This window comes from Chamaea fasciata, unplaced genomic scaffold (assembly GCF_029207755.1).
Source record: "Chamaea fasciata isolate MVZ Bird 193981 ecotype frontalis unplaced genomic scaffold, bChaFas1.0.hap1 SCAF_6, whole genome shotgun sequence".
Classification (NCBI taxonomy): Eukaryota; Metazoa; Chordata; class Aves; order Passeriformes; family Sylviidae; genus Chamaea; species Chamaea fasciata.
This window is the reverse complement of record NW_027094091.1, coordinates 7097370-7124338: the sequence shown is the minus strand read 5'-3', so window position 1 is coordinate 7124338 and position 26969 is coordinate 7097370. Positions and strand designations below refer to the sequence as shown.

General features: G+C 39.6%; 1 long non-coding RNA gene across 1 annotated transcript; it reads left to right on the top strand.

The window, feature by feature from the left end:
* On the top strand, positions 1-26969 carry LOC136290516 (uncharacterized). The gene is made up of 3 exons (XR_010721166.1): positions 1-109; positions 21981-22121; positions 26628-26969. It is a non-coding gene; the product is annotated as an uncharacterized lncRNA (long non-coding RNA).

The window sequence follows — 26969 nt, the reverse complement described above, 5'->3', positions numbered from 1 at the left end:
ATCTGTAAAAAAGAGGTCATTTGGTCTCCCCAGGAAGCACAGACATTTAGAAGGTCCCCGTACAACTCATGCAAGTATTTTATTAACAACAATTTCTATTCACATTTAGGTAGGTTGTATTACTACTTATTTAAATTCCTCTTAAATATACATGTATATGCATATATATGTAAGAATATCTGCATTTTGTGTGTGTGTGTAGGCATATATATACACACACATATCTCATATACACGAATTTGTATGCTTGTGTGATTGTCTGTGTGCTTTCTAATGTCCAGTATTTCTATGCAGACATACTGATCTATCTAACTCACTTGCAAACAAGCAACAATGATTTAAGTATCATATTTTATCTCTAAGTCAGTGTTTGCAGAAGTAACCTGAAAAATTTATCTGTATGAAATGTTTTGAGTAAACCTGCAATTGTAATGAGTGTGTGATGTTTTCAAGAAGATGTAGGCAATGAAACACAGACTTCATTGTGCTGTAATCAGGTCTGACATTGATTCAGAAGAGAAGAATTCTAAAATACAGTATTGCACAGGGGAAATATTTTTATTCTTTAGAGGGGAATTTTGTGGTTAGTTCACAATGCAATTAAAATAGCCACCAGATGTTTATGACTTCAGGCAGCAGTTAACTTTAGTGTCTCTGATCGCTGTCCTTTGCTCCGTTGTCAGAATAAATAAGTATTTTTCTGGCTGGAGGAAAAAATCCTTAATTTTTAAACATACGGGGGGTGGGTATGTATTTCCATTTGGCAGAGCTCCTGCTGTTCTGTGACAGACTTCTAAAAAATTATAATCTTGAAGTTAAAATAAAAGCTCTCTCCAGGATGAAATAAACATATTTACTCAAACATGAGATGAAATGTACAATAACACCATTAAACTGAAGTGATTTGTGAGAAGCAGTATGGTAAAAGACTATGGCTTTTCCAGAGCATATAATAAACATGAAAGATATTTTTTTTCTCATTGAATAATAGGATTATTAGTATGCATGTTTTTATAAAGACACATTTAAAGAGAGCCTGCTGGGCTCCTATTCTGGTAATTTTTTTAGAGTCCGTTATTCTTATTTGTTTCAAGGCTATTAATTTTGAGGCCACATTATATTCAAATTATATTTGATTACCAGGCTCAGTAAGTGATCACAGTTTGTGTTCCATCATCCAAAAGAAAGTTAATAAATTTAGCTGCACATTAACATTTTGAGAAATAAATTATTGAAGTTCTGCAAAGTAAATTAAAAAAAAAAAAAGTTGCAAAAAGTTAGAGCAACTTGCCTGGCACCTTACCTAAAGGAAAAGGAGAGCTCCAGACAGGGAGTAAAACACTCTGAAGTGTCCTAATTTTAAAATGGTGTATTTCAGCTATTCAGTCATGTCTGAGATGATGTGTTGACAAAGTAATCAATAATTTAAGATTAAAAAATTATGAAATACCGCAGATAATATGGAAATATATAAGAGATTTCTATTCATAGGTACACAGCAATTTTAAATAGTTGAATAACAGTATGATTCTCAGAAACAAAATTATGGCATTAGAAAACCCCTGCAGAGTGGAAAGAAAATAATAGATAGTGCGAGAATATCTAATTTTGCGGGTGTTGATAAGGTCTTGAAGGTCTATGTCCATGCATAAAAATTGGCAGTTTCTCCCCTAAACCGGGCAGTGTCATGGATCTGTGTTAATGAGGAACCCTCCAAACAAACAAGCAAAAGAATTTGAATTTTCTTAGCTCTGCTGAGCCCTGATTACTCAAAGATTTGGCGTTCAGTCCCTTGGGACATCCAGACATGATCCCCAGAGCATGGAGTCACCAAGACTACTGCTCCTCTTGGAAAAAAAACTTGCAAAATTGCAGTGGACTCGTTCTGGTCATTACGCACAAACACATCAGTGACTCTTTGGGGTCAGAAAAGAGGTGAAGTGGTTGGATCCTCCCCAATCTCCCCCCAAGCTTCCCTAGGCGGCTGTCAAAGTCTGAAAGCTGCTGCAAAACATTTCAGCTGGGACAAACAGGCATTTTTCCCACTGAAATGCTGCTGCTCACCCATTCCCATCTCGCTGGATTTCTCTGGCTGTTGCTGATGCAAGGATCCAAGGCTCTGGTTGTGCTCATTCAGCTTCAGCCCCACGGGCTCTCAAATGGGGGACTCAGAAAAACCCGAAGTGACACAGGAAAGGCTCTGACACCATCCAGAGCCACATTCAGCACTAACTCCTCCGTGCCTCTATTATGGTAATCATTTAGATTGAGAGAGAAAGTGTGGGGGTTTAATTTAAATTAAAGTACACTGTGATTTTAGGATCTGCAAGTCACAGGGTGCTAGGTTTGCTGGCGGCGTTGTTCCAGCAAATTTACAGTTCACCCCTCCTGCTACACTGGAGTGTGGGACTGAGGGCGAGTAGGGAGGACTGCAGCAGGACTAATAGCTGATCATCCAACAACCAGAAACTGTATTTTTGTAGAATACAAGTGAGTCACATTTACTCAAGTCATGGCATGATGCCAAAATCGAGACCAGCAGGTCAAAAGCAAGTCCCCCTTGTGTCTCCCTGCAAGGCTGCCTGGGCTTATTTTGCTCTGTCTCTAATCCTGGAAATTCAAAGTAAACTCTGAAGGAGCAACAATACTCCTGAGCAAGCAGGTCTTCAACACTATTATTTACAAAAAATTGATTTTATTTTTTTTTAACCAGCTTTTTGTGACTTGATATTTCTTGGTAATAGGGTTTAGGTGTAGAAATACATCACAGCAAAAATCCCTGCCCCAAACTGCGTTTCAGCCTCATGTGTACAAACTGCTATGTCTTAGCTGCCACTGTTCTCTCTCCAAAACCCAAACTTCGTGATATTTTATTTTTAACCTGCTGTAGGTGGTAGCGAGTGTCTAAAATCTCTGTCTATCAGTTTAACGACATCTTCCAGTCAACGCTGCAGAATTGTCCTACTATTGTGATTATATTTTTTTCCTCGCTTAATTCCCTCGTTGCGTTTTTTATTAATTTCCTGCATGAATTATTTATTGTGATCAGGAGACAATTATGTAATTTGTTTTGAAGCTGGTATTTCCTTCTGTTTTTTCTCTTACCAGTTTTGCAAAAAGTTCCTTATTGTTTTATTATAAGAAGCTAAACAGTAACACCTGATTTCACAGCCCGAACTTGTTCATTGCTTCCAGTGTTTTGTCCTGTCTTTCCTTCTCTCTGCCCCCTTTTTGCCGGTGCTTTTCAGCCTCACTTCAGCTTTAAGGTCTGGGGTGTGCAGGCACTGCCCCACTCAGAAATTCTCCCTCTGTCAATGGCACTGCTCAGATGTGCAAAGTGACTCAAGTACTTGAGCCCTTGGAGAGCAGGACGTGAACCAGCAGTGATCTGAGTGTAAACCAACCAAGCAGACTCCAGAAAAAGCTTTTCTGAGCCACAATGATTTCAACATGCTAAAATTCACAAAATGCAAGGCAGATGTGCAGTGATTGGGAAATGATGTTGGTCATGAGATAAGAGAGCTGTGATAACTTCTGACCCTCCTTTTGATGTTCTCCATGAGACGCAGCACCCCTAGCAAGGTCACCTAATGCAAAACAATGAATAAGCAGGGAGGCAAAATGCAATTGAGCAGCATTCAGCAATGGTTTGAAAAAGCCTGTTTTCAGCCCACTGGAAGCTGTAGCAAGGGGCTGTTTGTATAACAGCTTCCCTGCTGCCCAGAAACAGCACGTGAGGCTACTGAGTGGCTGCAGAAACTCAGATCTGATTTGTTTGGCTTGGATATGCAGGAAAACTGATTTTTAAATGTTACTTCCGCTTTGAGTCAGTGATTACCCTGGTACTTTTACAAGCCTTGCCTGGAAATGGGATGTAAATTGTTGTTAATGAGTCTGTCCACCTGAGTAAGCTCTGCAGGGCAGAACTCACAGAACATAATTCCTCCACGATGTCTCCAGAGTCTGTACTGCTGACCCTGGTGTCTCCAGCATTTAAGAGCAATGGCACCAAATCTGCTCCTTCAGACCTCAGAGCTTTCTTCTCAATCCAGGACAGCAGCCAATTTCTGTTCCTCTCTCAGTCCCATGGGATTTTGGGAACGGACTAAAGCCAAGGTTCAGCTCTTGCCGACATTTTTGGCACAGGGAGAGGACACTGGTGATTACAGGGCTATGGGATACTGAATAGGGAAAAAGAGTTTGGATATGCAGCTGGAGATCCATATTTCTATGTAGCTTAATCCATGGTGTAGCTGTGAGTAAAGGTGTACTGAGCTGCTGTATCCTGATGGCATTTTATTTTCTGCATTGACGGCTCTTGTTCCAATTGCTTCAGTTAAATTTTCATTGACCTTTCCTCTGCTACAGTACCTTAGGACCTATTTTTATGGCATTTCCTTGCAATCCATCAGTAATGTTCACCTGTTGGGGATGTTTCATAGTAGCTCCCTGTGGGGCTCCCAGATAATTTTTTTAAAAATCAGAACTAAAAACTGCATAAAATATTCCTGTTTGGAATTGAGAGAAGACAAAGTTTGAGCAGTTTGAAAGATAGTGAAGCTTTGTATTTTGCTTCAGTGGGTGACACCTGCCTGAAAAAGTGTTGTGGCATTATTCACATGGAAATAAAACAACTTTTAAGACCAAGTTTTTGTGTCATAGTTGATAACCCCATTTATATGCCTCTTGCTCACCAGGCTTCTTGTGCAAAGTACAAAGTCAAAATTGTCACAACTGGCATTATTCCCCATGTTACTCCAGCTGTCCATCCAAAGTCACCACAAGGCTGCATAATGCCATGAATTTCTTAATGTCATCCTCTCCTGGAAGAGCCAAGTAACTGGTGGGGTTTTTCAACCAGCAGTAAATGTCACCAGGGCTTGGCTGCTTCAGGCCAAGAGGAAGGGCTAACGAGCTCAGAAGGGCTAACAAGCTCAGAGGCAAGAGCCCTCTTGGAAAATTCCCTGTGAGCAGCTGCTCAGCCACGGGGGCATCGGATCCGGAGATCAAAGCTGGCAGGGCATTCCACGAGGAGGAGGGCAGTGATTCAGCCAACCACCCTTATGGTCAGCAGCCCCTACAGAGGACCCCTGTCCACACTGCCTGTGCCCTGGGGAACAATTCATTTGGGCAACATTGCACTCCCCACAGAGAGATATTCTTTTAGTGTTATTCTAGATCAAATTTTTTCACTCTGGACACAGTGTCCATATGTCTACATGTTTCCAAACTCATCTGTGCAAGGAAACAAAGTTTTTCTGATGGCAATAAGGTTTGCCCACCCTTGGACTCATGGAGCCTCATGTTGCCGAGTCTAACATCTTCATCTCACTGGTGGAGTTACTTCAGCTCAGTCATCCTCCAGAACTGGAGACTGTGGTGACTTTTCATTGATGCACTGTATCATTTTGACTGTGCTGCTCCCTCACTTTAGGGTAGGATTTATCTTGTTTATCTGTTGCCTTCTCTAGGCTGAGTTAGTCTCCAGCCCTGTTGGATGCAAAGAACTCTTTCCAGAATAAGGGTGGTTTGCAACTGGTCATGGCATTAAAAAAAAAAAAAAAAAAAAAAAAACCAGAAAGCAAACCCACCAAAAAAAACCCAAACAGAAAAGTTTCTCATGATTTACAGCGAAGAAATACTATGTTGCATGTTAGTGAAGCTGTAGTTAAAATCACCTGGGTTATTGCTCTTTACACAGGTAACTCCTGCTCAGAATTTGTTTGCTCATTGCCCAGAAATGGTGACCCCATACACAGAAAGGCCCATTGTCACTTTGTCCCCTTTTAGTTCATCTGACATGGTCTTGGCAAAATGAAAAGACAGTTGAAAGGCACCTCTGTCTCCTGTCACTGTTGCTATTAAGGGACACGTTCTGTAGAGTGTCCAGCCCACATTTTAAAGCTTTTAAGATGTTCCTTGTCATTACCATGCTACTGTCGGGTTCAAAGCAAATACAGCTGAGGTGGGATTTAAGAATCTAATTAGGAGTCTCATTTTGTAAAGAAAACATGGTAGAGGTTAAAAACTTAATGTCACTTTCATTTAAAAAGCACACTATTTACAAAGAATGGGTACTTATTTGCAAATCAGAGTTGCAGTACTGGTAACTCATATCATTCCTTGCAGTGAAATTAATATTTTCCCCCTGAACAAATGCTACTTAAAATTGCAACTCAAGTGTCTGAACAACACTTAAAACTCTGATCAAGATTTTTTTTTAAAGTAATTAACTTTAAAGAAGTAAATCTTTTGAATCTTTAGATAAGACAGTTTTCCAGAAAATAAAAATACAAGAACTGATATCTATTTATGGTCAGATTTTATTCCTACAGTCAAAATGAATCTATTTGTTCTGTCTTCATTGGAACTAAAATCTAGAAACAACTATAAAAGTTATATTATCTGCACCTGTGAATGAAAATCTTTGTTCTACAGAGGTTTTGCAGATCAGACTGGAATTATTTTCAACTTAAATTCATTCAACTAGCTAGCAATTAAGGAATAGCATCTCAAATGTGCCTTTTATTCTATTTATATATTTTTAGATATGTAAAATATAAAGGCAGATCTGGGAACAAGCAAAGTGAAAAATGGTCACAGTAAAGCTTCACATACTGAACTGTTGAATGTATTAATTGTTTTGTACCTTATTTTCTTGCTAAGGTTATTCCAGTAGAAAATAAAAATATTTCAGGATTCTCATAAAGATTAAACCTGGTCTAAATTAATAGAAGTTACGTGAAAATTAGAAAATTATAATCTGATACAGGATAGTTTTATGTTCACATGACTTCTAATAAGCAGGAAAAAAATTAAACGACACTCAAGTTTTGTACAGCGTTATGATAATCACCAGAAATGTGGCAGTGCCAAATGTAGAATTTATTCCTACATTTAATAGTTAACAATATTATATACAATGTATGCATTACTATACTAGGAAAAATATTATAATTTAAAATTAGCAATATAGAACTACTAACAGAATTTTTTTGAATATATTTGTTTCAATATTTAAAGAGTATATTATTGATCTATTATCATTATTATTATTTTAATATATAATAATAAAATAATTATTATGTTATATCAGATTAATATCATTAAATAGATATTATCACCACAACAAGGTATAGATATGAAACGTAACCACATAATTGTGTTTAAATTTCTTATTATGTTTTAATATTTTTCTACTTTTAATAACTATATTTTCAATACTATTTTAACTTATATTTTTGTATTATTGTTATTATTCTCTTCAATTTTGAGGAATAGGTTAAATTTTTAGTGGTCTGTGGCTTTATTATAAGCTTTTATGTCCAGGTCATATATCATTAATATTTCTTTCCATAAAATTCTATAAACTTAGGAAGGAACTTTTCTTTATTTTGTGACATAATGTTACCTTTACTGAATATATCTGTTGCCCTACGTGGGCTGGCATAGTCTGGTTGTATGCCATGTGGAGGTTTCCTGAATTTGCATATAAGAAAAATACACTCTACACAGCTCTAGCCTTTCTCAGGTTTTCTTTTTTTTACATTTGTTACAAATTATTTCAATATTATGGAAGAATGTACACATGTCTTTCTATTCTTTCACACTTACTTAGACTAAGAAAGATTTAACAGAAGACAAAATAAATCAGAGAACATTAATTTAAAAATCAAGAGGATTGAACTATGTCTGTTTTCTTTTACATTCTTTAAGTAACTTTAAAAAAGTCAGAAAGTATTTTAAAAATTGTGATAAAAGGTCTTACTAGCCTTGGAGAAATGAAAACAATTATGCACAGAGTTCTTAATTCCATTTTTTTTCTCTGTTATTTTCTTTCTAAATTTTTGGTGCAGAACTTCATCAATAAATTGAGTAACATCACAAATTTTCACTTCTGAAAAAGAAAACCTCATTCTTAATACACCATTTAAGATCTGCTGCATTCTGTCCCCCTTTCCTAAAGATACTCATAAATACATGACCAGCTATTACAAGAATTGAAAATCCTCTGGCTCATCTATGGTGAGCCCAACAGCCAGTGATGACCTTAAATCCTAAAAACTGAAGTTTTCACTAGAAATAAACATCAAAGCTTTTGATTAAATAATGGCTTTGGGTCTATTAAGGAAAGGAAATATTGGCTTTGTCCTTCCTCTCTGAGGTCAGTCGCAATCATGGCAGGGTTCATATTTTATTCCCATTTCCAGTACTCTGGACCACTCTGCATGGATTTCATCCAGTGTCCTTTCAAGTCTGACCAGTATAAGGTGAATATCAATGCAAATAAATTCAAGGGCAAAAGCATGGGGCAGTGACATGTCCGCAAAACAAAAAATAAGGCTCTACAACAGCTGTGTGGTATCAGTTTTGCTCGATGCTGCAAAGACCTGGGGCATTACGCAAGCTGACAAGAAAAGATTTGATGCATTTGATAGCAGGTGTTTAGGAGGGATCAGTAATGTCAAGTGGCATCACTATGTCAGGAACATCGAGTTTCAGGAGAGAACAAGAAAGGAGAAGATTGTGGACTTCCTAACAAGGCAGTGACTTCCATGGTCCCACCACTCCATGAGCATACAGTGAGGCTGGAGGTTAGGGGTAGGTCTTGTGAGCTGGGTTTGATCCTCCTGACTTCCCAGCCCAACCTGAGACTCATCAAAGGCTGGGGAAGACAGTAGAAATCTTTTGTAGATTTTGACTTAACTTGTCTGCTGAGGATGAAAAAGCCTTGGGGCAAGGACTGTTCTTCTGCTTCTCCAGGGTGTAGGATGTGGTCAGTACTCACTGACCCAGTGGAAGAGGTGAGGAGGGAAAGAGGTGAATGGGAAAAGGAAAATAAAAGACATCTTTTTGCAGGACTGACCTTCAGCAGGAATATTTACATGAATCAAGGATTTCCAAACCAGGCCTCTAGGGTTTTGTAATGAAAACTCAGACCACGCAGTCAAAATGGGCTTTAACAGACGCTGCAGAGCCAAAATCTACAGCAGTAGGCTCAGCTGACTCCAAAGAACTCCCACAGATGTGAGAGCATAAAAGTCCCCTGTTGTTCACATTTTCTCTCAGAAACAGCCTTTCTACATGTGGCTGAAGAGCATCTCTCAGTAAAACACAGCCCAAATAAGAGTAACTTACAACAGATGGGAGCAAGAAATACTAAAGCCAGGCCATATGGGTAGAGTAGACCTGTTTGAAGCAAGTACAGCCAAATGGATTATGATGTAGCAACGTGTGAAAGAGGTTGCACTATTGTATGGACTATCTGTAAGTGGAATTTTTTCATGATTGAATCAAGAAAAGGAAATGTACTCTATCCAAATGTTAATGAGAACCATACTTCAAAAACATCCATGTTGAGTTCTTGTATCAAATAATGTCAAAAAGAACTCACTGTCCAAACTAGGATCTTACCTTTTTGTTCTTTATTTTTAAAACTCTTACTTTAAATATTTAAACTATTTAAAGGTTTTAAATATTCTCCTTAAAACAGCAGCTGGTGAAGTTTATTTTTTTTTTTTAATTTATAATGTCTTTAGACTTCAGAAAATGTAGGTAGTAACTAAAAAGGTCCATTAAGGTAAAAAAAAATCAAATCCCCATTAGAGGTATATATCTCTGGTTTTGAGCTAGAATGTTATGCTTTACTTTTCTATGAACAGTTTAGGACAGTTTATTCCAAAAAGAGACACAACTAAAATGTAATACTTCTAGTGGTAAAAATGTTATTTCTCTGCAATATTCTAGCTGTGTTTTAAAAGCCAGCACAGGAACACTAATCAATGATTCCACAAAAAGAATCTATTACAAAATTAATTTTAAACCAACAATACTTACCCCAAGCTATTTTCAGTTGAATGCTTGGCTCCAGCGTTGACTAAAAGAAAGTGAAAATATTTATTCAGGCAGCTAACTGGCCTATCAAACATCCAGCATTTGGGAGATCTCATGACAGAGCAAACACTCACACGAGTGTGAGGACAGCACCACATTTCAGCAGCACCACGGCATGCCAGGGCTCTGCAGAATGAGACCTGGGTAACACCAATGACATTTAGCAAATTACTGCAGAAAACTGATAAGGGCATGATCCTTTTTTATGCCGAAGATCATGCATAATGCCTGCTGTGCCTCAGCACCTTTTCATAAATATAGAACGAAAGCTTGTGGCAATATGCTGACAGATGCCACAGAGCAAGCAGTGATTCCCCCTGCCCCAGGCTTGGAAGCTGTACCTGGAAGCCTCGTGGTGTAACACTGTGGATGATCCCACAGCTCAGGAGGCCACGTAGCAATAGTGCAGGACAGCAAGTTGGATGAAGTGCTGAGTTTTGAAGTAAGAGATTAACTCTCACTGTATTATGTGGCAAAAACACAGCACGGCCTTGTTCAGGCAGTGTGTGGTCTCTTGCTGCATGTGATTCTGTGTGCGTGTGCATGCAAATATGCATATAGAGGGAGAGCTGAAGAGAAAGAGTGCTAAAAAGCTGGTTTAGAGAAATTTATAGAGCAAACTTTGGCATCAGGAGATGATAATTAGTTTTAAAATATCTTCCATGTGTGTCAAATGAGGGACTACGCCTGAAACAAGAGGAATTGAGAGAAGCCTCTTTCTTACACTAAGATTGGATCCTGACCTAGGTCATTCGGGGCCTTTCCCACCCAAAGACCCTGGAGACAGGATTCTAGGCAATGGCAGCTAGATAATGGCATGTGATTAATGCAGGGATGGACAACGGCACGTGGATAATCTTCCAGAGAAAGTACATGGATCCCCTGCTGAAAGATGGGATGGGAAGGGTACCACCTACCTGTTGCATGTCAGCCCCAGAGGATTTGAGAGTTTCAAGATCTAACTGATAATTATCTAAAGGACTGTCAGATTCATGGAGGGGTTTCAGTGACCCCATACTCTGGTCACACCACGTTTGAACCTTTGGCTAAGTGCATGTGATAGGGGTTGGCCTGCAGGGTTCACCACCAGAGGCCCATTTTCCAGGGGAGCACATAGCACAGCACAGAGGTATCACTTCAGCACCCTATAAACTCCAGGATTACCAGTGGGAAAAGCACATACATGGATGCACCAAAGTCGAGTACACTTTCCCCTATCTATTCAGTAGTGATGGCAGCTGTCTAATATTTAACCTGAATGTCCTGGAAACAGTTCTTGATTGTGGATAGTAGAGGATTTCTTAAAGACCCTTTCCTTCAGAAAAATTATCTGCATCTTCTCCCTTTTAGTTAGGATAAAGCCTTCTCTCTCAACTCTAGGAGCAAAAAGACCAAATCATCTTGATAGTAGGAAGTAGCATTATGATCTGGGTATATTTCAGATGTATATTCAGGGGTGAAGTATACCAATACAAAAATTAGTGGCAACAGCAGTTTTGCAATTTTAGTATGCTGTTCATGTCATTTACTGTTATCCCATTTGAAAATTGTAAGTGCAGTGCTGTGCAATCGTTTCATGCCGTAGCCTCTGTTTTTCCTGACCACTCTTCTCCTCCAGTCATGGGAGGGCAGGGACAAGAGTTCCTCTGGGATTAAGAAAACAACCATGACTGTGCTTCTGCATGAATGACAGCAGCCCTTTCTGGGAAGTGATCGCACAGCATTTCTTACAGAAGAGGCAACACCACTTTGTCTGGGGTTTTGTGGTATTCCAGATCATAGGAAGGATGTAGCATGGCAGACTAAGTGCAGTGGTAAGTACTGGAGTTTCAAGTTAAGGTGCAATTGTCTAGGTAAGAAAGTCTGAGCATCTTGGCCACAGCCAGCTGTTTCCCAAACTATACAAACCCCTTTGATTGGGAACAGCTCTCTACAGGCTCTGTTTTTGCTGGGGCAGAGAGTTAAAATCAAATCAATGAATGGCCTCATTCACAGCAAAATATTTTTGTGGCAAAAGATTTTGCTGAGGCAAAAAGATCTTTACAAAGAAGAGTGCAGGCCTCCTCTGTGTCTCTGTGTTCTCATGAACTTGGCAGAAGGAAGGAAAAGACTAGACTTAGATTATGATTTACATTTATATAGCTTATAACTGTTATAACTAGTAACTTTTCTTTTGTTAGAATAATACTGTTCTGTCAAAACAAAAATTCTTCTGACAAATTTAACTTGTTTAAGAAGATTATAGAGACTTTTAAAACTATTTTGTCTATTATAGAAAGAGGAAATAAAAGCAGTTTGTCAGAAATATTTCAGCTATACTTAAATGTCTTTGGCTCGGGTGATGGGCAACAGGGATGAGGGGTTTTTTCCCAAGCTGGAATTTCTAAACACATTTTTCAATTCCGATTAAGAATGGAAACAGAATCTGAAATGGCAGAATTTTCCAGAGGATAGAGACTCCAGTTTTGACTTAGCACTAAGAAATGAAGATGGAAAGTTATAGCAAAAGAGAATTAAGGCACTCATAAAGAATAAATGCAGGCACTCCAGACATTAAGTAATTTTCAGGTGCAAGGGGAAACCTTAGAGGTGTTCAGGTCTCTTTCAAGGGTACGTGTCCAAAAAGATGCCACTTTTCTTACTTGTACTGACTATCCCTGCTGCTGGCTCAGAGGGACCATGGTGACTCTGCTACTGCATCGTTTTCAGAGAGCACTTGTGAACATAAATTCCATGGAGCTTATGGAAAATGGGCAAGATTGTCAATCCTCATGCACACTATGTGCTCAGGTAAAGAAGGAGCTGACCTGTTGTGGCTGATTTCAATGAGGAATTAACAGACCTCGGTGTCTAAGTTTGTCCAAACAATACCTGGCTCACCATCAAAGGTGGGTGAAGAGGGGACAGGAAGGACGAGGGTGGCAAAATTAGATACCAGAGTAACATATGAAGGTCTCAAAGGGGGAGTTTCCTTTGTTCCAAAAAAAATCTGGCTGATCATGACAGCTCCTACGAATTTACAGTAGGTGGAGGTTCATTCCTCCCCTGCACCAACACAAGTTTTATTCAAGATGATCAGCAGCAAAAACCCTGGTTACTCCTTCACACTCTGGGTTGTGTTGGCAGCCCAGTGCCATTGTGGCAGTGGTCAATTTTTTTATTGGCCCAGCACACCACTGTTCTGGCAAAGAACGCAATGTGGTTGAACATTCTCCACTACCAGCTTCACAGGATCACAGAATGGTTTTTGTTGGAAGGGGCCTTAAAGACCATCTAGTTCCTCACCCCCAGTCACACCTTGTATCAGATCAGTTTGCTCAAAGCCCTGTCCAACCTGGCTTTGAACACTTCCAGGGAGGGCATTGCAGCCAAACGCTGCTCTTTCTTTTGTCCTGGCCATTGGAGACTGTTTCACAGGAACTTAGGGTTTGGGTTTACGTCTTCCACATACTGGTGTTTGGCATGTGGTGGGAAAAGAAACTTTGCTCTTTCTCTTCTGGCTTCCCTAATGACATTGAGATTTTTGCTGCTTAGAAGTTAATCACTATAATTTGTGTTCAAAAAAATGTGTATTTTTCAAGTTTGAAAGCTTTTTAGTCCTCGTTAGGACATTCACCATACGAGTAGATATGTTCTCCTCTACCTCCAAACCAATGACAGTTTGGGGTCCTTCTTGCATATATTTTGGACTTTTTCACACTGAAAAATTCCACTTCTCTTTCCATGAGACATTTTTATTACAGACCTGATCCTCTTCACCTTCAAAGCAAAACTCAAGAGAAAGAAGTGATTCCAAATGAGTCTATACAAAAAGAGCAATGTTATTTTTCTGACATCAGGTTTTTCATGTTGATTTTCACTGAAATACTGTGCATAGGTTCCAGTCTGGTTTAATTGATAGCACTGTGATGAGATACCCTGTTTAGAGCAGGAATAACTTGCATGGCACATAGTTTTGTTCCTAAAACTTGCATTTTTATAAAAAATTCTTCCAGGGTCAAAACTTCAGTGCTCCTAAACTACTTAGGTGCTTAGCTGATCTCATTGCTGTTCCCTCTGAAAGATCAAAAAGCTATATTGAATATGTATATTCCATAAACAACAAGTGGAACCTGTCATTTGCTGGGTCTTTATTGTCTTTCAAACACAGAGAGAACCCAAAGCTCGTGTTCATATCTGTATTGCAACAACACAAGGTGCACCTAAGTCTGTGCCCTGGTGGGAGAAGGGGTTGTGAGCCTGGAGGATCAAGAGGTTCATAATAAAGGTTGCCTGTCCTGAGGATTCACAGTCTAATCATTTGAGCAGTTGTAAGGGAGCTGGGGGTGTTGTTTTTAGTGAAATCCAAGGTGACAGCATCCTTGGAACGCGGGTCTTGTTTGTACAATGGAGCTTTTACACCAACATTTGCACGGCTCAGCTTCTCCTCTTAAGCTTTTAAGACCTTGACCTGCTTTGCAGCGATTTAAAGGGCATTGGTGCTTTTACTCCCCAAGCGTCTCCTGGGTAAGGAGCACACGGCAGGGGGGGAGAGGATTTTATCAGATGAATGTTGGGCTGGGCACAGAACAAGTGCTATGAATTATGCAGGCAGCCAGAGGAGTGCCATGAGACCCGCACCGCCCTGTCACACCCTCTGCTTGTGCCCCTTGCCTTGCAGAAAGGGCTATTTTAGGAATGTTTAGGAGAACTGAAAAATATTTAATTAGGACTATTTTTTACCATCCTGTTTATAAAGTAAGGGGCCTTAATTGCTTTGGTCTATGACGTGCCTTCATTCTGATCAAAAATAGCCTGCTCTGTTCATAAGAACATTACAACTGTAAATTCTGATAACTTGAGAACCAGGAATGAGCATCGATATCTAAAAATGTCCCTTTTTGACAGCAGTGAGAGACAAGGGCTAAATCTGGATATGAAGCTATGGCATTTTTTACTATAAACAAATGCTGTCAATGACTGAGTACTTTGATCTGCTAGACCACGAGCCAGAGTACATTTGTGGGGAAATATTCCAGTGACAAAGCACTTGCGAGAGGGGAAGGGACAGGGCTCAGCTGGGAGCCTATATGTTGCCAGATCAAGAAATTAGGGAGTGGATTGCAGATGAAGATAGGAAAGAATGTGTTCTGAAGACATTTATCACAGCCTACCTAGGACTTGAGCTTTTTTAATATTTATTCACCCCCTCAAAAATATATTTATTTATTTGTAGACATATACATATATATATGTACATAAATTTACACAAAAACATGTGTGATGCCCCCCTGCCTTTATTACCATGAAAAAAGATTGAAAAAATTATAAATAAATATATGATATTAATATAATATTTATAAATAAATGTAAATGTGATTTTTTTTTAATCTACTAGATCTGGGAGGGAAACCATCCCCACCAAGGCTTACACCAGTAGCAGAGTGGCACAATGGCACCCTCTGTTGCCCTGCATGATTCCTTTGATAGCTGCTCCCATGTGGATGCATAAACGCCTGAAAGTATCTGTGCACCACCTTCTCCAAATCTGACTCCTTACTCCCCAACTTACTTGTTATTTGTAGTTATCCTCTTGTTCTTCGAGCCTGTACTGGAGGAGGCGGCAAACTGTGCGATTAATGAGCAAGACGAAGCGGTGAGAGCCAGTACTGCCACACTCACTTTGCGAATAGCAGCCTTCTGTCCCTGCTTTGTCCTCCCTAACGCAGCTAATGACAGCTTCCTGCACCAGTGGCATGAAACACTGAGCTCAGTCCTGCAGAATAGTGATCATTTCTGGGAGATGCTGTGTGAGACGGCGCTCAGCGCTTCCTGGAAAGTGATTAGTCCTAATGAGATCAGGTTGTCCAACTCTCATGCCACTAATTAAATCACAACTTCTCCTTTTTTTTTTTTTTTTCAGTTACACAAAAGCTTGATTCATGAATTAAAATACATAGTGAATCTGATTGTAACTCTGATCCTCTGTGTGTTCATAATTAAACAACCATTTCCTTTTATGAATTGAAACAAAATTCCTTCTGGGGCATGGTATGTTTTCACTCCTAATCATATTCTCTTACATCCATGTGACTACACTTTAATTGCTCATTAATGGGATGACACACAACCACCTTGTTCTTGCTGGACTTTCCTAATAATGACATTTTTGAACCGTAAGGACACCAAATTCTTCTCATATACTGATTTGTTCTGTCCTTTAGCTTCCCACACTCTGCCATGTTACTAAGAATAATAAAACTATCTTGCTCTAACATAATTAATGACTGATTTAACTGTGTTGGCATAAGAAAAATTAGACACATGCTTTCCATTATTGCTGATATGACTGCCTACTTTTCCCAGTGGAGGCTGAAAAAATGATCAAATGTTTTACTTACAACTGATCACTTAGGAATGATCAGTCAGAAGTCATCAAATGTTGTCAACATCAGCAGATTTTCCTTTTAAAAAAACCCCCATGTTTTCTTGGATAGGTGTTTTCTAGATAAAATCTTTTACACCAAAAGTCTTCAAATCTTTATATAAAAGGGGAGGTGAAGAGAAATTCAGAGAGAAAGCAAAAAAAGTGACCTAAAAGCCAGCTTGGATTTTGCATGTACATAACAATATTTCAGCGTTTATGCCGAATTCACTTGCTTTGATACAAAGAAGATGTCATCAAGAAGTTAAACTGAGTTTTATCCCAGGCCTCATTAAAAAAAAGCATGTTTGACAGTTTTGGGAAAGAAGGGGGCTCAAGATGGATCTATTGTTCATGCAGAAAGATCTCATTTTGAAAGTTAAATTACTTGCAATGATTCCATGTTAATCTGTTATTTGAATCCCCTGCAGTCCTACTTTCCCCAGACAGAGCTGGATGATGGGAGATGGTAAGGGTGCTACTTAAGCTTTTTGGCTTAGAATAGATCTCTGCTGAAACAAGTTCTGATTGCTGCTGAACTAGATATGCATTTTATTTTCTTTTAAAATTAAATCTGCAGGTTCCAGACTTCAACAAAACCATTTATTTTCTGATTTTTACTTCGATTTTGTTAAAAAAAACCCCAACAACACAATGTTAAAATGCCAAAGAAAAGTTTCTCTGAAACAAAACCAAGCCCAAAATAGCAGCATTTTAAAAACAGCACATTTCAACAGGACGGAAATTCTTTCCCCTTTTTATTTTCCTTAACTAAAGTGCTGACAAAATCAATACATTTTCTGAAGTGTTTCATTTTGACCAAATTTGCATGTAATGGTAGAATAATGGATCCACTATACTGATTATGAGTGGTTGAGGCTGCATGTTTTTCTTTTTTGGGTTAAGGCCCCTACAAGTCTCTCAAGACTGCCTTAGTCTTTCCTGAATAGAGAAATTACTCTACGACAAAAACTCCAAACCAAACAACACCCAGAATTGTTGTGACTCTCATCCAGAAAGGTGAGAGGTGTCTGGTAAAAATACATTACAGAGCCAGATATTAATGGGGACAGCCTACTTTAGGCAGTGTGTTTGGAATTCCAAAGCACCATATAAAGGATAGAGATGAGGGAAAAGGTGGATTGTCTGGAGACAAAGATGCGTATGAAGAAAAAATTTCTGACTGGAAGCTGACTGGAAGTTGGTGAAAGAAAGGCAAGAAGGGAACTCCGGAATCTGCAGGTCTGTTTGTGTCACTTCAGTGCCTGGTAAAGTTATGGAGAAGATTGTTCTGGGAGGTACTGGAAAACACCTGAAGGACAATGCAATCATCAGTCACAACCAGCACGGTTTCATGAGAGGGAAGTCCTGCTTATCAAACCTGAGTGCCTTTTATGAAAGGGTAACATACCTGGTTAAACAAAGGAAGCCATTCAACGCAAAATTTTGGATTTCAGTAAAGGTTTTAATACTGTCTCTCGTAGTGTCCGTCTGGGAAAAATGTTCATGCCACAGATAGATAAACTCACCACTTTTCTGGGCAATCACCAAACATGTGAGGTTGAACCACAGAAAGTGCCGGATTCTGCAGCTGGGATGGAGCAACCCTGGATGTACAGACGGATGGGGAATGAGGGGCCGGAGAGCAGTGCCAGGAAAAGGGACCTGGGGGTCCTGGTCGGTGGAAAGATGAACATGAGCCAGCAGTGCCCTGGCAGCCAGGAGGGACATCCCTGTCCTGGGGACATCAGGCCCAGCATCGCCAGCCGGGCAAGGGAGGGGATTGTCCTGTCTGCTCTGGGCTGGGGCAGCCTCACCTCGAGTGCCGGGGGAGCTTTGGGTGCCACAATATCAGAAAAACATTAAACAATTAGAGCGTGTCCAAAGGAGGGCAACAAAGATGGTGAAGGGCCTTGAGGAGAAGCCGTGTGAGAGGCTGAGGGCACTTGGCCTGTTCAGCCTGGAGGAGACTGAGGGGAGACCTCATCGCAGTTACAAATTCCTCGTGGGAGGAAGAGGAGGGACAGACACTGATCCCTTCTCTCTGGTGACAGTGACAGGACCCAAGGAATGGCCTGAAGTTGTGTCAGGGGAGGTTTAGGTTGGATATCAGGAAAAAGGTTCTTCCCCCAGAGGGTGGCTGGGCACTGAACAGGCTCCCCAGGGCAGTGGTCACAGCACCAGCCTGGCAGAGCTCAGGGAGGGTTTGGACAATGCTCTGGGGCACAGGGTGTGACTCTGGGGGATGGTGCTGTGCAGGGCCAGGAGCTGGACTGGATGATCCTTGTGGGCCCCTTCCAACTCAGATTATTCTGTGATACTGAGCAGCTGTGTGAAAACCCTAATACAATAGGCCAGCAAACCAAAACAGGCCACAGAGTGCTGTCTGTCCTTAAATAAAGACAGATTCATAGCAGGTGACTCCTGTTTTCCCACTAGTTCACAAATATTTTGTTTAGCTACACAGATTCCCTGGAGGTGGGGGGCGTGTTGTCAGGTCAGAGGACCTGCTGTTGGGTTATATCATTGTTATGACAGTCGTGCTGCTAAGGAGCTTTGAGTTGTACCCCATACTGAGAATTGTCTAAATAATCTGTGACTCAAAGCATCTCTCACCAGGGATCACTGTGAACACGAGCAATTTCAGCTGACCCAACAAGCTAAACACAAACATGTCAAGATCTCACTAGCACCAGAACATTTGTTTTCAATATTCTGAGTGTGAAATCAGGGCCAACGGGCAACATTTCTTTGGTAATAGTTTTGTTTGCCAGATGTTTTTTTCTCTAATTTTACTGCAGAGCACATAGGAGTATGTACTGGAATTAAAATGATGATAGGGAAGAACCCAGTAGCCAACTCCTGGTTTACTGCAGCAGCATAAACTGATTTCCAAGACAAAAGCCATTACTCCACCTTCGTATGAACCCAGCCCATTCTCTTAAAGGAACAGCTCTTGTAAACAAATAAATTAACCTTTGAGCCCTTTGAAATTAAGTTTTGAGAGTGGTCGGGCAAAAGAGAAAAAACTGTAAAGCTCTTCTGTCTCTTGGGCTGAAGGTTGTGCCTTCCAGAGGGAAAAAGCAAAGTGCACCTCACTACCCACTGCCACAGCTGTTGAGGCTGACTGTGATTGCTCCTTCTGAAGCTGCCAGGAGCCCAGAGGGAACCACAGCCTGCAGGAGACACCCAAAACAAGGAACACAAACAGGTAGAACTGCAGGTGAGATGAGGCACAGAGACGCTTTGCTTGGGACCCTTGCAAGGCTCCCCATCCATGTTCCCTCCCCAGCCATACCTGCAATGCACTGTAGGAATGTGTTCTGTGATGTAAACTTTTTTTTCAACAAGTAACTTAACTGTTTAATTATAATTTCTATTGGGAGAGCAGTAATTGTCCAGATGGACACATTAAATATGGATGGAAGCTGTGTAATGCTGGGACCAGGGAAAGGTTTCTGACTTCAAATGAGCTGCACTTACTGAGTTCTGTGTCCACATCAAAGGTATTTTGCAAGGAAATAGAGCTGACACACTGTTATACTTCTATCAAAGTATCAAATGTAATTTTATAGATAATTGCTGCTGTAACATATTCTGTGAAGAAACTAAATCAGGAATACTGAGACACAGCTTAAAATGATAATGTGTCTTTTCCCCCAGGTTGTCAATAAATTCAGAGCAGGAACAGTGCCAGGTTAAAGCAGAGCAAATATTTCAGCACAATATTTTATTCACCAGAAAATTCCTCAAGTTTCTTATAGATAATTTTGGCTGATAAAGCATTTCTTTAACTGCAAAGTTTTATTTGAGTGCTTTTATATACACTACTGAGTGTGAGCCCAGGAGAACAGACTGGGGTTATTTTTAGAATGCTAACTCCTAGATAAAACCAGAGCATTCCTTTCTGCAATGCACTTTTTGTAAGTCTTTGTAGATTATTTATTAGTTGGTTCTGGAGATTGTATATGGAATGATTTGTCCATGATAGAGATGTCTTTAAGCCAAAATCTCAGCTCCTGGAGCTTTGCATACAACTCTTCCTTTTCCTTTTATTGGTCATAACCCTGTGAGAACAATTCCCCAGAGTCTGGAGGGAATTTGGGCCTGAATTTGAAATTATAGTAAGGTTCATCCACTGAATACTCATTCTTGTTTACCAAAGGAAGCCAAGCTCAAACCACATCATGTTGAACTTTGGCCATATATATTATAAGATATGACTTCAAATGCAAGAAGGCATGCCACCTTAAGAAAATATCACTCTTACCTCCTTTCAAACAGATTTTCTTTGCTTTTCTGGGGTTTGCCCTCTTCACTGCTCAAAGAGTAAGTATTCAGTTGATAAATGGGAGACCTCTTCCAGATAGAGTTCATCTTGGCTACACTCACACTATTAAAAAATGTAAATACAATTTGTACGGGAATTCAAAATTTTCTAGGAACGCTTAGACCTTACAGGAGCGTCAAATTCTTCAGACTGAGCGGGGTCTGTCCAGACGGTTTAGTTGGGATATGCGTGCTCACCTCACCAGAGGAAACCCAAACTAGAACTTAGGAGGTTTTATTAGCAAATCCCACACACACTGAGCTATCCTTATAAATACCTAAGGAATTAATTTATAGGTTAGGCCAGAGTACAAAAAGAGGAATGCACTGGTTTTTCCACAGACGGTTATGTGAAAAAATATTTCTCCACCAGTTGTCATTACTTTGAGATAATATAAATTACTCCTGGCTTCTACAAATGGGTTCAGTGGCAGAGGCAGTCAATCAAGAAGGGCCTTGCTCTGGATTTTAACAGCACTTTAGGACAACAAGCATAAAAACTTCACTAATATTTAAGATGGATTCATTGATGTGGATATGCTGTTTCATACACATAACTTAAAAACATCTTTTTGAAAATAGACAGTCAGTAAGCTTTCTAGCTGCAGAGGATCCTATATAACCCCTTAAGGAACAGAACATGAAAACTCCACCAGCTATTCCACCAGAATAGCTCCTTTCTATTAATTCCTGATATGATTTCACACTGAAACTGGTCAAATATTTAAATACTCCGTGTACAGCCTTTTTTTTTTTCTTCAAACAGTTCAGTACAAAAGATAGCGCTTGGTTCTGTAACTCCGTGTAAGCTCCCTGAAGCTTGTACTCATGTCTGGTTGCTGAACTGAGCTGCTGTCTTTATTTTTGCCAGCCACAGGGGCTGAAACAATGCAGGTCTTTGATAAGTCCTATGGAAAGCTGTGGATGACAGAGAATTCATATTTATAGTTCACAGCTTGCTGCCCAAATGTGATGTGTATTATTATTATTAGGTCTGTAAAAATAGTAAATTTACATTTTTTACAATATTAAATGTGATTGTGATATTTATATTAAAATAGGTAATATCACATAAAGTGCAAGGGGGAAGGAACCTCTTTACCACATTGGAGGTATTGTAGCAGGTTGATGTTTTGGGAAAAGGAGGAGGAATTGCACCTTTCCTGAAAGCAAGAGCCCACCGGTATGGGGAGGCTGTCACAGACAGCTTTGTTGCCGTGGGTAGGAGAGGCAGGAAATTGGTCTGTAGCACGAGTGAATAGGAAGGTCTAAGCAGAGCCACAAACTAGACACTAAAAATACTGAGATTTTAGTCCCCAGAATTACTGAGCAAGTTCTTCCTCTGTTTTCACAGTTGAGACTTGTTTCAGGGGTCTGTGTCCCTGGCTTCCAAAGCAAAGCAATGTGAACAAATGGATGACCAGAACTGCGCCCCAAAAGTAACCTGATCATGGAAACTGTCCTAGAATATTGGATTGGACCTGTGATGGTCATGGTAAGATTTCACAGTTATACTCTAAACCAGCTGAATCCCCTTCAGCCATGTTCTGATAGCCAACATCAGCCCTTTGAGGTGAACCACGGGGTGAGAGCTGTTTGCTCAAACATTCACTGTTTAGTGAATATTTCAAAGTCAGTGTTTTGCTAGAGCTGTCCCATAGGCAAATATTTTTTACAAAATCAGTGATATTATGATCACCCCCTGTGCTAAAGTCTCCTGCAGCTGCCAGAGTGTGCAGTAGTGAGGGTGGTTCCTCAAGGGAGACCTGTGCAGACTCCCATATTTTCTGACTTTCATGCTTCTGCAAGGCAATGCTGTGATTACATTAAAATAATTTTTGTCATTTAATACTGTGGCATACTCACATAATTGTTAAGGGACTACACAGTGCAATTTAGCAAAATTAAGACAATTACACAGTTAAGCACCATGAGCAGTCAGTAGCCAAAATTTTTGCCCTAGTGTAAAGAAACCTAAAGGCTCCATGTATTGTTCCTGTGCACCCTTGGGGTTTTGATTGCTGATGAGCATGAAGATGATCATGGTGCACTGTCAGGCCTTTTTACTGGGGGGATGCTGTTGGTGAAGGAAGAGGGGGATCTGAGCCTATTCCCATCACCCCATGTTACCACGTGGGAACTTGACCTCTAAGCATGTTATTTGAGCCACACTCGAGATCTCACCAAGGGAAGATACTTAACACATTTCCTCTGCATTTTACATCCATCTGAAATGTATTTAGCTAACTTTTGAGGTACCTTGCATGTTAAACCTTGAACCACAATTGTAATGTATCCAGTTTCCCTTATTCACACAGTATTTGATTTGGATGACATATTTTTGTAATATTTATTTTTCAGCCCATTTTGAGACTCTCATGTTAATGCCACAAGAACTTTAGTCTCCTGTATAATATTTCAGACATGGAGGGGGGAAAAAAAGAAGAAATAAAGAAAAAGAAAAACCAGCCGTCTGCATCCACTTAAACTATATTACAATAAAGCTCAGTAAAGATCCGATCAGCAGTTTTTCAGCCTGCTCCGATTTAATATGAAATAAATTAGTGGAAAACCTAAAGGCTGAAAGGAAATTTTTTTGCCACTGTTTGAAAAAGGACATGAATCCTTTAACATAATATTTACACACATTATATTAAATACTTTCTGCAAAGGTAAAATTTAGCACTGCCAGCTTCAGACAGACTGGAAGGAAATTTGTTTACACTTAATAAATCTGATTTTGAGAAGAAAAAGTTTTGTTCTTTTTCTTTTTTTTTTTTTTGTCCCTCCTGTGTATACATTAGCACTGACAGAAAATCCTTATTTCAAATTATGTAAACATACTCATTAAGAAACTGCTGAACACTTAAAGGAGAAGACACAATTCATATTCTGTTTGTCTGTGTGTTCATCTTGGCCTTCAGAGTTCCTATGATTTATTATCTCTGGTGGTCCACAAAGCTTTTGAGATTCTTGAAGCATCATGGCTTTCAGTGATCTCTATATCCCAGCATAGCTTTATTCATGATCATTGCTAGTAGATTTGGCAGGAATTTTCTGACAATATACTTTAATATTTGGGAATAAAGGTATCTGCCAAGAAACATCAAATTGTCAGATGTGACATTTTTTACCAGAAAGCACTGGCCAGTTTCTCCAGGGAAAACTTCAGGGTCCAGGATAGAACCATTATTCAGAACAAGAAGAAGATGGATGCCACAGTCCCCAGCCCAATTTTTTCAGAATATTTTGGAAGACAAAATATAAGTCTCCTGCTCTGTTGACCCAGAACAAGGACACAGAATTATAATCCCAGAGCCTTAAACCTTCAGCTTTATCTTGGGAGGGGGTGTGAGGTGGGTACAATTTAGCCATGTGGAGATAAGAGCATTTTGAAAAATCAAGAGAGCTTTCATGAAATAGAAAAACAGTTTCCTACAGAGCTGCAATTAAAACCATGCCCAATCCCTTGAAAACACATACTGTTTATTAAGGAAGTTACTAAGATGTGCCATAGCTCCCAGGCAGAGGTGAGAAGTCTTAACTCACCATCTACTTCTTTCATCTGAGATTTATCATCTATCCAGACAACTTGGATCATTAGCACATCAAAGATCTTAAAACATCCCAGATAAAAAAAAGAAAAACTTATTTAAGGCCATGGTATTTCAAAGATCAGCCATGTATTTGTAGATTTTAAGATCACATGGAAACTTTGCAGTCAACTTCTCTGTCAACTGCAGAGCATAGCTCAGAGGAGGCTGCCCAGCAATTCCTAAATTATTTCCAATAAATTGTGGTTGACTCAGGGCATCTTTCTCGGAAAGACATTCAGTCTGATTTAAAGACTATAAGCAACTGAGAATCCACCACATTTTTTGGCAAGCTGCTAGTTGCAAATAGGGCAAAATCTCACCAACAGGAATGGGAGTTTTGTCTGGGCTCATATTTAAGCTGCAGATTAAATAATCACAAAACATAGAATTATTAAATATTCACAAGACAAGTGGGTTGTAATTTTCTCCGTCCAGAAATTATGAGACTGCAATGATAAGTAAGAAATTGGGGAAAGTATTAACAGATTTGAAACAATTTTTAAAGTCTGATTAAGGTGCACAAATATCCCTACAAGAGCATGAGAATGTTCATCCAAGACACATTCTTTATGGTTTTGAAGTCTAAAATCTTCATGCTCAGAGACAGCATCTATTTAAAATACATGAACAAACCAAGCATAAAAAGACTGTTCCTCTAACTTTTCTCCCAGGACAGGTTTACTGATGCTAGTAAGAGTCATAGAAAAACATGAGCAACACTCATTCCACTAGTCAGAAATTGCTTGTATGGCAGGACTTCCAATAGAAAACTGATTTTATCTTGCCATAACCCCAGTTTTGGCCAATTGCTTTGCTATACTGACAGGCAGAAGTCCTCAGTTAGCCCTATGAATAGCTGACAGCCATAATGTAAACAGAGTTTCTGTTTACTCTGAAGTCAGAAAATTCATTCCAAGAGAACAATAAATGTGGGACCACATGCACTGTTTACTTATCTTTAGGAACATTGTTATTCCCCAAACAGGCTGACTACTTCTTACTACTCTTGCTCAGCTCCTTTTGCAAATGTATCTCATCAGCTTCAGCTAATTCATCACTGTGGTTTGACAATAATCACTGACTTTCTTTCTAAAGATAATCTGTGTTTAAAGGCTCTGTTATATAATATGCTATAAGCCAAGAATCTCTTGCAAGATTTGGAAAGGTAGGGCAGTAATGTTCTGCCAGATTCCTCTAAGCATTTAAACATCATATTTTACATGCCAAAAGTTCCTTCAATTAATAATGACTTTCAAGTTTTAAGATGGATAATTTATATCTGAAAACAATTAGGGAAGGCAGTTTAGAAAAACTTATCTGTGTTTTGGGAGACATTAGCGCAAAAATTGTCACTGAAAGAGAGAGCAATAAATGGACTGAAATTCAAGGATGTGTCCTGGCCCCTTGGGAAAAGTCAGTGATAGTTCAGAGCCACTTTCCTTCAAACATAATTCTGGAGAAAGCAAGATTTTTCAGAGACATCCCAGTAACAGACAAGTGAATGAGTCCTTGTGGGCTTGAAGAAGCAACAGAGAAGAGTAGAGGCGAAGAAGGGGTTTTCGTACCAGTGAAAGAGAGCATCCTAGAAAAGGGAAAAGACATAAAGCTGAAAATCTGGGACAAAAATATGCAGAAGTATATCTAAAATATTCTCAGGAGAGAGGAGACAGGTTAGAGAAGAAGTTCAGAGCCTCAAGCAGGGCATCAGGGCCTGAACTAGAACTATCAATGAACTGGACGCAAAACACTGTCCTCCATATTTCTCTAGCTGAGCAAAAAAATGTCTGTTCAGATTAGACAGAAAACAAGGGTCAGGATTAGAGATTCATCATGAGAAGGACCTGTCAGGTAACAGCACAAAACCCATCAGCTGTAGTGACAAAGTGCCTGTGTGGGCTCAGTGGGCAGGGTCATGCTGACCCCAGTGAGCACTGTCAGCAGACACCCCACCCACCTAGTGGGAAGTCACACCACAGCTTTTCTGCAAAATCAAGGATCTGCCAAGGATCAGCAGACAGCTGTCCAAGCCCCCAGGTCAGCACAGAGATACAAACCTATATGCAATTCCTGTTGCCATTAGAAAATAAACCATATATTAATTTTTTTTTATTCTTGCTGGCATATGAGAAAACACTATTGAGGGAGCATCCCTGGTTTCCATACCTCACAAACAGACACTCACATTATCACTAAAGGAAAGGTGTTACTTCAAACTTCTAAACTTCCCCAGCTGGACACTCTTGCTCACCTGTTGCCTGGCTAAATTGTTTTAACTAATTCCTCTTTGATAATTGCATAATTATCCTACATATCCTGAACAGAGAAGACCTGTTCATTATGGAAGGGGGGAAGACATGCAAGGACCAGTCCCCGAAATCTGATTTCCTTGAATGTTTCTCTTCCAGATGAATGGACAGACTGATTTCCCACAAGCTCAATGAGGAAAGACTTAAAGGCTCAGAAAGAAGAGGCCACCACTGAAGTCTGCAGTGTCTCCTCCAGTTCAAATAAAATGAAAAAAAAAAAAAAAAAGCCTATATTTGCTTATAACCTAAAAAGTGTGCATGTCACCATTCTGACTAATTAATTTACTTTTAGAGTTTGGATTAATTACAGTGAGAGACACAAATACACTTCACAGGCACTATGTAGTTTTATGACTGTTGAATAATTAATTACTACTATTTCAGTTTCTCCAAGTGGGAAAAATTAGGCATATTAAGCCTTGGGCACTATCAGCCACCCAA